At 57.5% G+C, this 17204-nt stretch overlaps 1 long non-coding RNA gene across 1 annotated transcript; it reads right to left on the reverse strand.

Annotated features, from left to right (window-relative positions):
• Positions 1-1574: 1574 nt before the first annotated feature.
• Positions 1575-9257, reverse strand: LOC122476499. Its single transcript, XR_006295511.1, has 3 exons — positions 9097-9257; positions 7916-8089; positions 1575-4736 (listed from the first exon to the last, which is right to left on the reverse strand). It is a non-coding gene; the product is annotated as an uncharacterized LOC122476499 (long non-coding RNA).
• Positions 9258-17204: the final 7947 nt, after the last annotated feature.

A 17204-nucleotide genomic window follows, 5' to 3' on the forward strand; every position in this document is an offset into this window, starting at 1 on the left:
CCACGAAGGGCAGGGAGACAGACCAGTAGCCCACTAGGAAACCCTTGAACTTCAGAGCCTCGAGTTGCTGTCGAGGTGCCCAGCTTTGGGGGCTCCAGGCTTTTGGAATGCCTTCCTCAGGATAACGAGTTCCTCCAGGGATGGGCTGGATAGTTCCCCCAACCTCACCCTCCTGGCGGATGGTCCTGGCTTCCCTGTGGATAGCCAAGGTTTCTGTTTCTTCTTCGTGATCTGTGGCTCTGATCCTACAGGAATTTACAGAAGGGAACCCAGACTGGACTGGCCACACAGCCCAACACAGTAGGCACTGACCTAGGGGGTATGGCCTGGGGAATAGAGGACTCACTTGGACCAGCCCGCCCCCTGCTCCTAGCTTTTTTAGCCACGTAGGCTTAGGATGCTCTTTGTATTGGGAACAGGGTGATGGTGGTGACAGCTCTCTCATGCTCTTGCTTTTGTGTCAGAGGGATGGAACGTTCTTTGAGAATAGATTCTGGTTCTTGGTTCTGATGGCGTTGTCAGCCCCGTCACCTTCTGGGCACAGCGGCCACCTCCAGGGTGGACACCAGCTTTCTGGATCAACCTACTGGGAGCCCCCCCAAATGCAGCAGCCAGAAGTTTCCTTCTCTGGTGAAAGCCCATCTTCATCGTTGTAAACCAAGTGTTTGCCTCCAAAAGTTCAAGCTCATCTAGGCACATCTGATACAAAGTGCCCTTGTAACGAGTGCCTTCCTATGAGGTGGGGAGGAAATGAGTCTTCTTACCACCTTTTATAGAGTCCGGGAGAGAGGAGGCAAGTTACTGAGGTCAGGAGCCAGCCTTGGCGGAGCACTGGGAACCTGCGGGCGGCAGCTCTCCATCCAACGATGGCCAGTCATCAGCCCATCCCACCATGGGCACATCCCAACCCACCGGAGAAATGCACATTCATTCTGCAGGCCGGGCAGATTGCAGCCTGACTTCCCCTTGCAGAAGGCAAGGTAGTGAGGTGGGGTGGCTCGAGCAGCTTGGAGACGGGCTCACCAGCAGCTGGATAGAGGGGAGCCCATGGGTTACAGAGCCAGGGCCCCGAGCTGGTCCTCTGAGATCCCACCTGCCAGGGGTGGAGTGTGTGTGTGTAAGAGAATGTGCACAAAAGCGGCCCCTGAGGTGGCCTAGACAGGCCCGGCTGCAGGAAGGAGGAGAGGCAGAACTGCTCGGGGCCCCGGGGGAGGGTTCGAGCGGAAGCTATGGGTGCCTTGGCTGTCCCTCTCACCACCCCCGCCATTGCCTAGACCTGCCGTACGGCTTCCACCTGCCCTCCCCACACGGAGCTGCAGACACGGAGCCCAGGAGACTACAACCCCTGTGCCTCCTCGGCCCTGAGCCCCACTGAGGCTCGACTGCCCAGGGCCACAGAGTCCTGGCCTCTGATGGGGGGGTACTTAGAGGACATTGGTGGGAGGAGACTGAGTCCCAGAAATAGGACATGATTAGCCTAAGATCACACTGTCATCAGTGTCTAAGCAGCAGGGCCGGAACCCAGGAGATCTGGTTCCCAGCTCAGTGCCCTTTGCATCCACTGTGGTACTTCGTGCATATTTCAGTTAAATTATTGCTCTTTTTATTTGTTTCAAAAATAACAATCTCTGTATATATTTCTGTTGACTCCTGCGACATCCAAAAAGCCCTTCCCTGGGAGTGGAGAAGGAAATGATATTCTACAAAAATAAAATAAAATAAAATAAAATAAAATAAAATAAAATATTTCAAGAAGCCCCTCGGGGTCCCTAGGGCCCGGCCCCAGACAACATTCGAGTCACAAGAACCTCATGCACCCCTCACGTTTCTTTATCCCCCATTCAACAGACTGCAGCACAAGAGGGGAAAACTGAGGCCCAGGGAGGCCAGGGCCTCCCGCCCTCCAGCAAGGACTCAGTGCCACACAGCAAGAAGGAGAGGCCCGCCTCCTTCCAGAACCCTCGACTTTTGTGCCCCCTTCCTCCACCCAGGAGTTCCCGTCCCCCTCCTCAAGGTAGTCTGGGAGAGAACTGTGGGGTGGAGGGAATTAGGAACGGGGAGGACAAAATGGTCCGACCTGTGCCCTGGGGAGGAGCCTCAGGGCAGGGCAATAAACGGGGTGGCCAGACCTCGATGCCCCAAAAGAAACAGAAGGAAGAAAAGCCCGGACTGTGAGCCAGAGGCCTGGGGCGCACAGTCTGTGGACACGAGGGCTGCTTCTGCATTTTTGGATGAAACCTCTCCCCTGGGCTCACCCAGAGGCAGACGGGCAGGCACAGGTCTCCAGATTGGCTCCAGGCGCTGAGAGGAGCCAAGTCACCATTTCCCTGAGAAGGAGACCGAGGGAGGGACGGTGGGACGAGGGGTGGGTCTGGCTCAAAGCTGCTGCCGCCTCCTACTCAGCGAGGCATTTGCCCCCACCTTCACCCTGGATGAAGGAGGGGCCAGGGGCTGCGGTCTGCAGGCACGGCTAGCCCTCCACTCAGACCAGTGATGCCCTGACCTTGGGACCTCTCCCATGCTCCCGTAGCAGGAGCTCCAGATATCCGGTATCCCTTTGGAGTCAAAGGAGTTCTCCCGGGGGGAAGAAGCTCTCTGGACGGGCTTACTGCCAGACCCCTGCAGCGGACATTGCTGCTGAGCCCCAAGAGGTACGCAGGGGCAAAACCCTCCTTCGCCACCTCTCCTGACCTTTCCTCCGGGTGAGCCTATGTGGTCAGGACCTAACACCCAACACCTCTGAGGTTCCAGGGATACAATTTCACCCTCCACCGCAAGAGTGGCTTCTCTAAGCCTGCAGCCTCACAGGCCACCGCTAGGGACACACATGCCCTCCAGGCGGGCTCCCCTGCCGCCTGATCAAGGTACCCTTGAAAGCGTTTTCTGCCCGTCTCTGCCTCTCCCAAGGCCTCTACCGTCCAAGAGGCCAAAGAACCGGGGAGCTTTTCCTCTGTCCCTTGTGACCCCACTGGCCTTTATTGCTGTTTCCTTGAGGGAAGGACTTCTGTTTATAGTTCTTTGGATATAAAAGGAACTAACAGATTGTACAGGTCTGGGGCTGGGTGCTAGGGGCAAAGGAGGTGGTTGGAGGATGGGAGGAGAGGGATCGTAAGCGGTGCTCTGGCTTCACAAAGATGACCTGTCTCCCACCAAATCTGCCAGAAGCTCAGGAAATGCCCCTGAGCGTGGGGCATGAGCTGGACAGGCAAAGAAAAGCTGCGAGGACAGAACGTGCCTTTGCTTCTCCCAGGTTCCGGATGAACCAGCACAGGTGGTCTTCTGCCCTCCCTGACTGCCCAGAGAGGCACATTCCAAGGAAAAGGGCACACAGCCCCACCTTCCGTCCAGGGATCCTGACCTCCTCTCCCGAGCCCACCTGTTAACTGTCAGAAAGAATATTCTGTCCCCGGAGGCTACCGGGCATCTGACTCTGTTCCTGGGCCGACCTTTTCTGTGCTGAAGGAGAGGGCAGACTTGCTAAAGTTACAGAATCTGCCCAAAGTGTCTCTGCCACTGCCATTGCTGCCCGTGTGACCCTCTAGCACCCAAGAGGTTCGGGCACTGTGACAGAAGGGTAAGTTAGATCACATGGGAGGAGGGAGGAGGGAAGGAAGGAAGAAGGAAAGGGGGTTTTGTCTGCTTCTTACCGGCTGGAAATAGGCTGGGAGAGGGGGCTGAGACTGACCCTGGAAGATTGAGGTTAGTGGAGAGATTAGGGGGAAAAGGCAAGGCAGGTCCTAGAGGGTCCCTCCACCCCGTTTCCCCCAAAGGCACAACATGCAAGCCCTTCCCTCTCTATGGCTTCTGAGAAGAGAAAGTAGAGGCGGGCGGGCGAGGCGAGGAGACAGGAGAATAAAGGGAGGACACGGCACAGTCCAGGAAGGGGGCCCCACAGTCTGGTCCTGGATGACAGTTCCCAAGAAGGGGAGTCGGGGCCTGGGAAACAGGCCCCCACATCTGTGCTGTTGCAAGGAGGCGTGACAGGGGTCAGAGGGTCTGCGAGGCCAGGCCTGGAGAGAAAGCTGCCTTCTGGAGTGCGGGAGAGGGAGGCGCCCAGGGGACACCGAGCTGGCCTCCTGCCACGAGGACGTTGCCTGCCTCTCACTGTCCCCACTCGGCCATCCGACTCCCAACCTGGCTGCCCGCCTTGGTCCTGGCTCCACCTGGCCCAGGAGAACGCTGGGAGGGGACAGGAAAGGACCCCTCTCTCAGGGATGCTCCTCCGGAGAGGCTCCTGCCTCAAGTCCCGGGCTCCCAGGAGAGACTGCATCCTGGCTTTGGAGGGGGGCTCGTCTTACACCTCCACTCGGCCCGGCCTGCCTGAGGCCTCCCCCGGCGTGGGGGCTGCTGGGAGGTCCAGTTTCCTATCCAGGAGCAGCGCTCCTAGCCCACCAAGGCGGCACATCCCTCAGCCGAGGAGTCACCCTGAGTGGAGGGCTTGGAGCCCTGAGGGCAGGAAAGAAGTTTCACTCCTGGGGCTGCCCCGAGGCTTCTCCGTCTCCCGGTCTCCAGAAGGCCAGGCGGGTCCTTCCAGATGTGGGCGCGCCCTCAGGCCTGGAACCTGCTGGAGGCTGCAGAAGGGGCCCCGGTCCAGCTCACACGGCCGTTTCCCGCTGTCTGTGAACTTCCTCCTTCTTCCTCTTCATCTTGCAGAAGCCGTGGAGGCCACAGAAGCAGGCAAAAGTGAACTGGGGCATGCCCTGGGCCAGGCTGGGGGGATGCTCACCGGAGAAGATCTGCAGGGAGAGGCAGGGGAGGAAGAGGGGCAGGAGGAAGGAGAGAGAGAGAGAGAGAGAGAGAGAGAGATGCAAGCTGGGGTTAACATTCCCAGAGCCCTCCGGATCTGGCCAGCCACCACCACTCCCTGAGCCTGCCAGGCCCTGCCAAACCTCTCACACAGGTTGGGGGGGTGGGGGTGGGGCTGGGACAGGCATCAAACAAACAGCCTCTGTGAAAAGTTCAGCATTTCCGGATCTCTGTGGAGCTGATGTCATTCCTCAAATCGGAGCCTGGGTGAGTCCTGGGTGGGGAAGAGGGAGCCCCAGCTACTGCTGCCTTTGTTCCTCTCCTGCCCGCTCGGCCTCACCTCACCACCACACACCTGTGGTTGGGGAACAGGAAGCAAGCCGGCCCAAAGGAAGCTCCGTGCCACCTGACCCGGGTTAGGGGTGGGGGCTTCCGCTCGCTCCTCTAGGTCACACAGTCCAATGATCCAAATGCGGGACTTTGGGGGCGCCTGGGTGGCTCAGTCGGTTAAGCATCCGACTTCAGCTCAGGTCACCATCTCACAGTCCGTGAGTTCGAGCCCCGCGTCGGGCTCTGGGCTGATGGCTCAGAGCCTGGAGCCTGCTTCTGATTCTGTGTCTCCCTCTCTCTCTGCCCCTCCCTGTTCATGCTCTGTCTCTCTCTGTCTCAAAAATAAATAAAAACGTTAAAAAAACAAACAAACAAATGCGGGACTTTGTGGGCCTGCATCCAACAGCCTTGGCCTTGACACCTGGAACTGAGTCACGGGGTCCCCCCCCTTTCCTCGCAGCCCCCATCTGCTTAATACCCTTCAGGAAACCTATAGAAAACAGAATGGACTTTCTTTGCTCAGAGCAGCACAAATCCCGGTCCTCCTCGTGCAGAGAACAGACAGCGGAGAATTCTTTTAGCCAACAGGCTATTTTATTGAGCAGCTATGCTGGGCAACGGGGTGGGGAGGTAGGTACATAAGGGTAAAGATATAGTTTCTTCCCTGGCAGGGAAGTAAGGCTGAGAGAGAGGCTGAGGCTGGGTTCGCCCCGGCTCGGCATGTTATCTCCACTCCCGGCTGACACGGTGCCCGGGCACCCAGCACTGGAGGCGGGCGCCCCTCTGGGAGCGGGGGCAGTCTGGCTAGGGCTGGGAGCGGGCTTCAGGAGGTGGGTACCCAGTCTGCAGAGTCCTCCAGCTCGCTTCTCTGCCCTTCCTCTGCCCCTAGCCTGCCCCGGAGGGAGCAGATGTACGCTCAAGTCGGCCGAAGCAGAGCAGCTGGGCACCAAGAGAGCACTTTGCGTGGAGGTCAGGCTCCCATCCTAAGCCTGGTTTGGATCATTTTTCTCTTTAGAAAGAATTTGGGGGGCAGCCCAAATGCTGAGAGGAAGGAGGGAGGTGTGGGGCTATGCCGAAGTCAGGAATCAGGAAGCGTGAGGCATGTCCCCGGCCCGGCCCTGCATCGGGTGTCCCAGGCCGCAAACACTAAACACACCTGCAAATGGTCCCCCCTGTATTTGAGGAACCTGGCAAGGCCCAGGCGACGCCTCTCTGGACAGTTCCACAGGTTTGGCCAACTTTGCTCCTTTGGACAAGCTTCGCGTTTCCGCAGGCCGAGCAGAGGGCCCCGGCTGGCAGGACCTCACCAAGCACGGTGCCCACAGCGGAGCCGGGTCCCGTCAGGATTCTCCCCTCCCTTACCCTCCAAGTGTCCTGGTAATACAGCTAATGACTGTAATTAATAGGTGCAGTGCATTTCCAATGGCCAGCTGGGTGGGCAGGAGGCCCAGCCTGAGTCAGCATGGGTAGGTAGACTGGCCATTTAATCACCCGATTTCCAGCATCCTCCACATACCCACTCTCCTGGAGTATATATAGAGAGCAGAGAGCAATCTCCAGGATATATATAGACAGAGCCGGGACGCAACTACCATATTTCTAGATCTATCTCCTGCAGCTATCTCTGGATCCCTCCCGTGACAAACCTAGAGAGACTGGGATCTAAACTGGGGCTTAGATGGCCTGGGCTCTATTCTTGGCTCTGACGCCGGCATGCTGTGTCACCCTGGCAAGTGGCTGTGCCTCTCTGGGCTTTCACTTCCTCATTTCAGTGTACCAAGGGGTTACCTAAAGGGCCAGAAGGGCACTAGAAATCCTGGTCTGATCAGGAAGACGGGAGGGAGAACAGTTGGGTTTCCTTGTAATCCGTAATTGTAATGCATCCACTTCCTTTGCTTAGGGGGATATATGTCAAGGGTACTATCAACACAGCGTTTCCTCGATCACAGGAAAAAATAACATGGGGAGAAATCAGTAGGCACAACAAAGCTGATCTGGGGAAGGAATTCGTAGTTAAAACAAGCCAGGCAAGTCACTTTGACCATGCCTCTCCCACCCCAAGCCTGGGTCCAGGCGCAGCTCAGGGTCTCTGGCCCCAAGGTGCATACATCCTCTTTTCTCCCTACCATACTTCCCCTCCAACGTCTGCTCTTTCCAAAAAAAAAAAACAGTAACAGTGGGGGTGCCTGGGTGGTTCAGTTGGTTAAGCATCCAACTCTTGACTTCCGCTCAGGTCACGATCTCACGGTTCGTGGGTCCGAGCCCAGAGTCAGGCTCTGCACTGAACAGTGTGGGGCCTGCTGAGGACTCTCTCTCTCCCTCCCTCTCGGCCCCTCCCTTGCTTGTGCACACGCACGCGCGTGTTCTCTCTCTCTCTCTCAAAATAAGTAAATACACTTCAAAAAAATCTTTTAGAAAACCCCAGCAAAGCGTACCCCCTGAAGTGACTGTTCCTCCCCAAGGTCCTTTGGGAGAGATGAGAAAATCCTGCCTTTCTTGCTAACTGTAGGGAAGTTTGGGGCTAGAGGTTGGAGGAACCAGGACCTACACATCAGAGTTTCCAGAGGGTTGGATGAAGCCAATATATATATCTTTGATATATAAAGGGCTCGGATTGTCCTCTGCCTTCCCTACCAGGGCCCGACAAGGTCGTCTTCCCTATAAGGAGTGGGACTACAAGCCCTGAAAGCAGTCTGGGCTCTGTGCATGATACAGGTCCCTGGGCCGGTCCCCAAAGTGGGGAGCTGTGGACTAGAGAATGCCTTCCCATTCCAGGGTTATCTCTCCTGCTCGGGGTCCCACTCAGCCTTCGGGATCCCTCTGCGATGCTGGCAGGTACCTGGGGAGCTGTCGGGGCTGTGCCTCCACGTCTCTCTCTGCTTTGCCCACACTGCCTTGATCCCTTCACACTTGGCCGAGTGTCTCAGCACCAACAGGAGGGCTTCCTGGAAAACGTAGGTCCTGATGAACTTCCTCCTGCTCTGTCTACTTGAGGAGAAAGGGTTTTGAGTGTCTAAAATGGGCAGAGTGCAGAGTTTCAATGAAGCAAGTGGACCAGCGCCTGGAGGCAGCCCCTACTTATCTGTGTTCGTGATGCAAACTTCCCCTCCCATCCTGCAGCTTCCCCTCCGGCCTCAGCTTCCATGCCTCTAGCCCAGGAGAGGCTAAGGGATAGAAAGATGGCCCCCATCGACTCAGCATAGGAAGGAAAGGAAGGTGGACACCGGACAGATCCCCCCGCCAACTCACAGTTGGCTGCATCTGACCGCAAGCTGGTGGCTTGGATGTATTCCCCATCCGCCTCTCTGGCCTTTGTCCCCAGCTCAGATCTGAGATGATCTGGGGTATGGAGGCGAGAAAGAGCCTCTGCTTGGCCAGCTCTGTGGGAGCCGAGCAGAGGTGTGAACCTATAGCTCATCATCCCCAACCACCAGGGGGTTCCCAGCCTTCCTGTTGACCCCTTCCCCTGTCCCTCAACCCTGCTTCTCCTCTCTATACCAGGCCCCCTCCCGGGGGGGGGGTGGGGAGGGCAGCCCTAGCACGTCCAGCCAAACTGGGGCAGTGGGTCAGAGACGGCTTGAACACGTTGGAGGGACCAAGAGAGAGAGGGTCCCAGAGCAAGCTAGACACTGGGGGAGGAGACAGCCACGGCTTCATGCTGGCAGACCAGGAGCTCCTAAGTGCCTCGGATTTGGGCAATGTCCTCCACCAAAGTGGACGGCAGTGGGGGCTGGAAGGGTAGGGAGATATTTACAAGTGTTGGGACATGCCTGGAATCCTCTGCCAAACAAAAAAGAAGGGAGAGAGAGGTCTTCCCTCCCACCCCCCTCACCTCACCTCCCAAAGCAGAAGCAGAGTGGCGGCGGAGAAGGCGCCCCCCAGCCTCACTCTGCCCCACCCCCACCCCAGGTAAAGGGCAAAGGAGAAGTGACCCAGCGCGCCTCCAGAACAATGCTGAACCCCCGCCCCCTCCCCAGCGCCCCTTAGCACCGCGCCTCAGTAATTAAAATATGAATTCACCTTCCCTCCCCGAGCCATTCATCACTGCGAAGGAAAGCAGCTGCGGCTTAGGAGACCGGATTTGGGGGATTAGCTCGGGCGGTGGAGCAGACACACCAGGAGAAAGAATTAAAAAGGAAGGGGGTGAATTGGGTTTTCTCTCCCCACCTCCTCCCTCTCCCTCCTGCTGCCACCGAGCCTCACACCCCACCCCTTCCCCCAAAGCCTGGCCTCTGCAGGTTTCTGGGAACTGTAGTCCCCAAGACGTTGTTGATAAACAGGCAGGCCAGGGGTGGGTGGTGGCACAAACTACAGATCCCAGGACTTCTTCCCGGAGTTGGCAGAGGCGAAGCTGGGCACAGGCCTCCGGTCTGGGAGAAGCCCTCATTCTCCTTGGAGGTTAACTCCTTCTTGGCCTGCTTGAGACTGACTTCCAGCCTCTGGCTGACTGAACTCCTTGGAATCTGGAGCCAAGGTCCTCTCTGCCTTCGAGGGCTTCCGGGCCAGCCCCCCTCATTTCTCGCTTGCCCACCTATGGAGAAAGCGGGGACGCTCCTCCCACCTTTCTGAGACTACTAGGACAAACAGGCATTCACCGATGCTTCCGGGGGACTCAGGCGCCATGGGAGCTGGAAGGGTCAGGGCACTAACAGTCTTGATGTGTTTTTATGCCCTGGGCCTTCCAGGAGGCCCACCGCTTGGCAGAGGCTGGCCTATCTAAAGAGTCATCGGAAGCATGACCAGGGTCGTCAGCTTATCAGTGCTAGAAGGTCTTCCAGAGGCCAATGGTCCGTGCTATCCCCTTCTAATGACGGGACAGAGATTTTTTCTTTCAATAGTCTGCGCTTAAAAGGAGCAGACTTTTAGCAGTGAAACTCCACTTCCACTAAAAACAGGGCAAATACAACCGGAGAGATTCACTTGAATCTGTGTTGTTAAGTGTGGGCCCACGCTCTCAAAGGGGGAGGGCTTATACTGGGGTAGCTCTGAGGACTGTGAAAAAGACTGAGGTTCAGAATATTTTTGGTTTCAGCTGTCTGCAGGCAGGGAACAGGATAGATGCAGCCCTCTGATCCGTGAATCCTCCAGGGAGAAAGGGCATGAGGCCAGCTTGCCTATTCAATGCAGTTTAACAATTATGTGAAACATATAATTACATATCTCTGCCAGGCCTGCACCACTGGCAGTGGCCAAGAGGCAAAGAACAGAGACAAGCTGCAACCTTGTAACCCCAGAAGCACCCTAGGCCCAGGCCCAGGGAGGGTGGGCTTGCTCTGTGTCCCTGTTTGTGGCAACTTACCGCTTTTACCCCACCCGCCTTTTCTCCCAGTTCACAATTCATTGGACAAACGTGTACCCAGCAGCGGCTCCTCGGAGCCTTGCCTCGCTGGAGCTTTTCGGAGGTAAAATCTGGCATGGTCCCCTGTTCCCTTCCTCTAGGCCCAGCCCATTGCGGGGGACTCCCTGGCAAACCGTGCAACAGGATTCCTGTGAGGGACCCAGTTGCAGAGACAGGAAGGGGGCGCTGTTCCAACCTGACTTGCCCATTAGATCCGGAAGCTGAGGGGAGTAAGTCGGGTGCCTGGATGTCCTCGCCCAGAGGAAGGAACAGAGGATAGGCTCATTCGGAGCCAGGGGCAGCTGGATGAGGAGGGAGGTGGGGAAAGGTGGTAGCCACCTCTGATCTCTGGGCAAGAGGACCCAGAGGGAAAGTGAGAAAGCCTGGCAAGTCTCATCCCTGTTCCTTGCACCACCGAAGCTGGGGTGAGAGGGGAAGTGGCTTGGAGCAGCCCCAGCAAAAACCCAGCTGGCTTGGGCTTTCTCTTTGCTTCTCCTATTGTTTTGATTTTCTCCCCCTCTGCTGTTGCTGGAAAAGGGAAACCAGCGATGGACAAAGGATGGTTAGAGTTGGGCCACGGAGCCAGTCTGTGGACATGCATCCAGCACTTTCCAGCTTCCAGAGTGCTCTCCCATGCCACCTTGTTGGCTCTCCCCACATCCAGCACGATGTGGTAAGAATCCAGGTTCAAATCGCTGCCTCTGCCCCTTACTAGCCCTATGAACTCGGGCTCGTTTCTTGGCTCCCTTCTGCCTCAGATCTCCCAAAGTAAAATGGGATAATCATAGTACTTTGTTCTTAAGAGTTGTTTCCGGGATTAAATGAGCACAGGTAAGACGGAGAGAGTCTTGCCTGGCACAGAGCCAACACTAGGCGAATGCTGGCCAGGGAGCTGAAGGGCTCCGAGACATTGTAAGTAACTTGCCTCCTGGTTCTCAACACCAACTACCGTACCCTCTGATTCTTTAGTGGTCCGTCTTAGACAGACTGGGGGGCTTGGAGGGGAGGCGAGGGTGCTTCCACGGCTGCTCCAGCCAGATTGCCCGCCGTATTTCCATCAGCTGGAGCCTTCCAGGAGGGCTGGGATGGAGTTAGGCAGATGCAGATCTGCATGGGAGTTAGGGGGTAGGACAGGAACGGGAGAGGGAGAATGGGCCTGGGGAGTCAGGCAAGGTGAGTGGCAGACGGTGCGGGATAGGGAGAGGAGGTACTGTTCCCAGATCCGGGGAGAGGGTGACAAATGCCAGGATGGGGTAGCAGACCAGGCGCTAGCAACCCCGGACTCCACGTCGCAGCCCACGGGGAGAGGCTGCCTTCCTAGTTTCACGCTACTGAACTTCCTCTCCCTGAGTGGCCGGCCTGAGTTCTCCCGTTTCAACCACTGAGAAGTCCCGAGGTCTCTCTTACACAGAGAAGGCTGTGGATTCCGAGCTGACCACAGAGAAGTGAGCAAGGCCGAGAAGCACAGGCTGTCCTGGGGGCACCGAGTGAAGGCCGGAGGGCTGTGTGGTCCCATGCCCTTGACTCTAGCCCCCAAATCTCTGAGCATGAGCCAGTCCTCAACATGGCAAGGGGTGGGGGAAGGAAACCAACTTACAGACCTCAGCACCCCCTGAATGTGTCTCCATCCTCAGAAGGAATCTCCCTCTGGAATCACCAGTTCAGCCTCTTCATTTCGGAGTGAGAGACCAGGCCCAGAGAGGGGAAGTGACTTGGCCCAGCTCACACAGCCTTGGCCCCAGACCCCAGGTTACCAGATCCCCTGCAGGCCCCATCCCCAAGTGGAAACCTCTCCTGGTGCCCCCTTTGTGGCTGGCTCCCAGCCTGGTCCTGTGGGGAGGGAGGTGCAGATCTCAGAAGGAGCACGCCCCTCACTGTAGCCCATGGCTTTTAGCCCTACATGAGTTAGAAACAGCAATCACATAGGAATGAAAAGCCATAGGCCACAGCAGAGCTGAGGGGGTCCAGCGGTGGGAATCTCAAAAGGATGCGGGGAGCTGGGGGTACCTGGGGAGCCCTCCCTCCTCTTCCCACCAACCCTTCCCACCCACACTGCCACCCTCGAGGTACTGGGCCCCCCAGGTTACATTCTCTCACCATCCCCCACCACCTGCCCTGGCCCCAGCATTAAAGCCTTCCCAGTAATGAGTTTCCAGTTCTGGCCCCACAAAGTCCCCACACAATGGGCCTCGCTCCGGGGTATGAGGAGGGGTAGCTTCCTGGCCATAAAGGACCTCCTCAAATTCCCTTAATTAGCCTCCAGCCCCCTGCTCCGGGTCCTTAACTACCCCCTCCCAGAGAGAGACAGTAAGGCCGGATCTTTTCAATGATACTGCAGCCAGTGCCCAGGGCCAGCCCCGTATTAGACTCTCTCCTTACAAAGCTTAACCCTTCCTAGTCCAACCACAGGAAGCAGAGAGGGCAAAGGAGGGTGTGGGTAAAGGAGAGCTAAGATGAAGGCCTGAGTGTGGGCTTTGGGGGCCCCCGGGAATGGAAGGCAAAGGAGAACCAGAGGTTCTATTCTTGAGAGGGGTGAACAAGTTTCTTGAGCACCCCCAAGGTGGGGGGCTGGCCCACACTGCCTCGAGTGGTCAGCGTGACTACAACTATACCTGTTCTCATGTGGTTTAGAGGAAAGCAGGGCCTTCTTTTCAGACCCAGGTGGAGGCAGGAAAAGGGCCTGAACTTGAAATCCCCACCAGCTGAGGGCGGCCTGCTTTGGACCCATCCCTGGGCGATGCTGTGGGAGCGGGTGCTTGGTGCTCTCCCTCTCTCGTTGCCAGGATATACACAGGCACGGCCGGGGCTCAGGGCAGAGCTGAGTGGAGGGGAACCAAGGTCTCAGGACCCTGGAAAAGACGTGCTCTAAACATAAGGCCTGTCTCCTAATTCCCTCTCCCATGATGGGTCAGTCGTGGGCAAGCATCAGCCTCGGGGGACAGGAGTTCAGGGGACTCCAGGTTTCAGGAAGCCTCAGGGGATTTGAGACCCCAAGGAGAAAATCAGAGGTCGTAGGCCCACATCAGGCCGTGTCCCTGCCAGGGACCAGCTGGGTCCTGCGCCCCAGGGGCAGGCTCACTGTTCTCTTCAGGACTCCAGCTGGACCGACCTCCTTTAACTGGGCTTCCCACACTCCAGCAGCAACAGCGTGTGTGCGCACATTCACTCACACACGTCTTATCCAACCTACCGCCAAACAGCTGGACACCCTCCAACGTCCCTGAACTTCTGGTCACCCGCCCCAACCCCAGAAACCTCTGGTTCTCCCTTGCCTCCCTCTCCCGTGGGCCCCCACATCCCAGACTCAGCACCTGCAAAGAACCGCGGGCTCCAAGCAGAATGCCCTCGGTCCCCTCCCAAGGGCCACTGGGGCCCGGGTCCAAGGGACGGCTCACCTGGCGGGCCCCCTGGCCCTGGCAGTCTCCCTGCCTTCCAGGCAGCCACTCACTCCTCCACTTACCCCCAGAAGCTCCACGCCCAGCGAGGGCAGGCCTCCTCCTTCTTTCTCCCGCCCACCAGCCTGGGTCTGAGCGGCCCAACTCCACTTGACTCACTGAGAAGGCCTGGCTCGCCCCTCCCCCAGCCCGGTGGCCGGTAGGGTGAGGGTGGGCTGGGCCGGCGGGGGAGGTCAGGTATTCCTTCAACCCTGACTTGGGCCTGGGTAACAAAGGTCTCATTGAGCCTCTGGCTGTCTGGTCGGTGAAGCACAAACCTCTTGTATCTACTCGCTTTTGATCTCACTCCCTCTGAACCAGCCATGTATTACTCACGTCCCCCTGCCGGGCTATTGGTGTGGAGGGGCTGTTCCTCCCCTCCCTTCCTCCCCATCTCCTTTCTCTCCTTCCTTCCCCTGCTGCTCCCCTCCAGCTTTTTTATGGTTCATTTTTTTGGCAGGAGACCTGAGGCGGCTCCCCAGAGGCCCCCTCTCCTGCCTCGCTGCCCCTCCCCATCTCTGAAGCCCCTGTTCCTCCCCTCGCTCACGCCCCCACCCTGCGTCCCTCCGTACCCTGTACTCCCGCACTTGTTTGAAGGTCCACGCACCGGCTCAGATCTGGCCCCTCCACCCACCCTCACCTGGTTCTTCCCTCAGATTCCCGGCCCTGGGCCCCTGAAAGGCTCAGCGCCGCCAGCCCCAGCCCACCGACAGGCCCCAAGTAAGCCCCAGAAAGGGCGGCGTCTCTCCAAGGTGTTTCTGGGGCCAGAAACCGGGGAGTGAGGGGAGAGAACATCCGTCTGGTCTTAGGCAATGGCCAGGCCAGATCTCCTTGGAATGTGGAAGAAGGGGAAGCAGGTCAGGTAGCCCAGCCTCCTCTGCTTCCTCCAATCCTGAGAATCTGGAGGCGAGAACCCTAAGTGAAAGGCGAGGACCCTAAGGACCCACCTCAAGCTGGGGCCACCCCCCCCCCATCCCTGTCTCCTCTGGAGTCACCCCCCAAGCCTTCTGCAGCTCTGCTGGGGGGCTGAGAGCTAGGGCCCAGGCAGCCCACTGGCACATTCTCTCTCTGGCTTCCCCAGCCCTGTCCCCAGGGAGAGAGACAGTCACCTTTGAGGTCTGAGCTCTCCCCCAAAATGCCAGCAGATGCTAAGAATTCCCATGGTGGCCGGCTCCAGAGAGCTCTGCCAGCCCCCCTCCCCATGCCCACCACCTGCGGCCTCCTCCCCACCCCATCCTGGCCCTCAGGTACTCCCACTCAGCCGAGCTCAGAATTGGGGAAAGTTTCTCTTGCCCGGACAGAGGCCCCATTCTTCCTGCCGCTGGCTCTCATTGTCCCTCATGACTCCACACATTCTTGGGCCTCTAATGAGAAGCCAAGACAGCCACCTTCCCGCCCCGTGCTTGCAGCCTGGCCCTGCCACCTGCCCCTGGCAGGAGGTGGGGGAGGGGCAGGGGCGACCAGGAGAGAGTGCGAGGAGGAGGTGGGAGACCCAGGAGGAAGGAGCCAGAACTGGGAGAGACAGAGCAGAAAACGCTGACAGTGAAAGGGGCATGGAGTTGACAGCAGATGGAAACATAAGAGAAATCACAGAGGAGAAAGGGACAGGAACTGATACTTAATGGAGTGAAAAACTATGTCACGCACGCGCTAGGTCCCTGTTGCTGTTGCGTATAACCACTCAGTAATGCAAACACTATTATTCCCATTTAGTACTTGAGAAAACTGAGGCTTACAGAGGCAGGCAGGCGGGGAGGGTTGCTCTCAGAGAGGTATCCCTGGCCTCCTATAGTTCCCCTCAGGGTCTGTCTGCATGACTGGAGGGCAGAGACACTCCCCAGCCCCTTTGGTGTGCCCTCCCTCTCCAGTAGTAGCCCCTCCATTCCTACACACCTACGGGAGAACAGAGGGCCAGCCTGGATACTGAAGCCTCTTCCACTGGGGAACAGGCTGCAGCGACTCCCTTTTTAGGGGTCCCGCTATGCCCTTCGAGGGCACGCAGTCAACCTGAACCTCAGCCTAAGTCTGGTCACTGAGGTTGCAGATGGTTCCAGCTAAGGATGAGCCCGATCGATGGGGAGCACTCCTTTGCAAGGAGAGGAGTGGGGATGGGGCTAGCCAGCCATTCACCCTGCTGTCCATAGAAGAGAAAGCCACAGATGGAGGGAGTCAGGGGACCAGCCTGGGCTCAGCTCAAGAAAGGACTGAAGACCCAGAGCTACTCCAAAAGGAGCCAGCGGGCTCCCTGACCCCGGAAGAAGTCAAACACAAGGTGGTCAACCCCTTCTCAGACCCACAGCCAGGCGCACAGGAGGTGCCCAATAAATGGTCTACTAGTGTAGAAGGGATCTTTGCACCCGGAAGGAAGCCAGATAGAGCAAATCTAAGGTCCCATCCCACTTCAAGATTTCACGAGTCAGCATTGGAGCTGACATCTCCTCTCAGAGCTTCTCAGGCTTAGGTACCTTTTGGGGGGGGGGGGGAGGGTTGGAGCCCAGCAACTCTGCGTCTTTGCTCACAGGGGCAGGAAACCAGGATGTTAGGAAGATTCTGAATAGGAGAATCCTATTCCTTCCTACACCAACCTGAAGGAGATTAAACTGGAAATATATATCACATTATTCTAAGGATGTTGGCTGAATGATACAGGTATGCATTTGTTGAATGAATGAACACACGGATGCGTGAATGGCTGATGAGCTTAGAAACAAGGACAAGAGATCCAGGTTCTCCCATATTCCAGGCTTGGTGTGCCTGGAGCCCCCTCATGCCTGTACTTTCCGGGAGGAGGGTTCCTGTGCTGCTGCAGGTTGTGGGTGTGGGTGGCATCTGACTCCACTCGCCACGAAGAGGGAGGCGCTGCTGAAACTCCAGAGGAGCCTCAGGGATTCGGTTCTGCTACCTCTGCCCCAAACAGATGCCTAGATTTGGAGTTGTAATTAGGATGGACCAGTGGGTGTAGTCTCTGGCCCAGAACCGACCCAGGAGAAGACTAGTTCCAGACGGGTCTGCCAGTCTCCCGTGCGTGGTCCTCCAGACCTGAACCGGGCTAGCGGTGTGCTTGTACTGAAACAGGATGAGTGCCCTATTTGTGGACCCTTCAGTAGGGCTCCCCCAGGGCTCAAACTCCCACTGCTCCTGGCTCTATCTCTACTCCAGAGCGTAACCAGCTCGGGTTCCTTCTTAGTGGCTGGCTCCACTGAGCAAGAAAGCACAGAGAGGTCAGGCATGAATATTCCCTTTTCCCACGGGTTTTCTAGAATTGTCTCAGGAGCCTCAGCTCTGAGCCCTCTCGGGCAAACAGAGGGAGCTCCAGGCCTGGCAGGGTCCCTGGGCTCTTAGGGAAGAAGGGAGAA

This window comes from Prionailurus bengalensis, chromosome E4, assembly GCF_016509475.1.
Source record: "Prionailurus bengalensis isolate Pbe53 chromosome E4, Fcat_Pben_1.1_paternal_pri, whole genome shotgun sequence".
Lineage (NCBI taxonomy): Eukaryota > Metazoa > Chordata > Mammalia > Carnivora > Felidae > Prionailurus > Prionailurus bengalensis.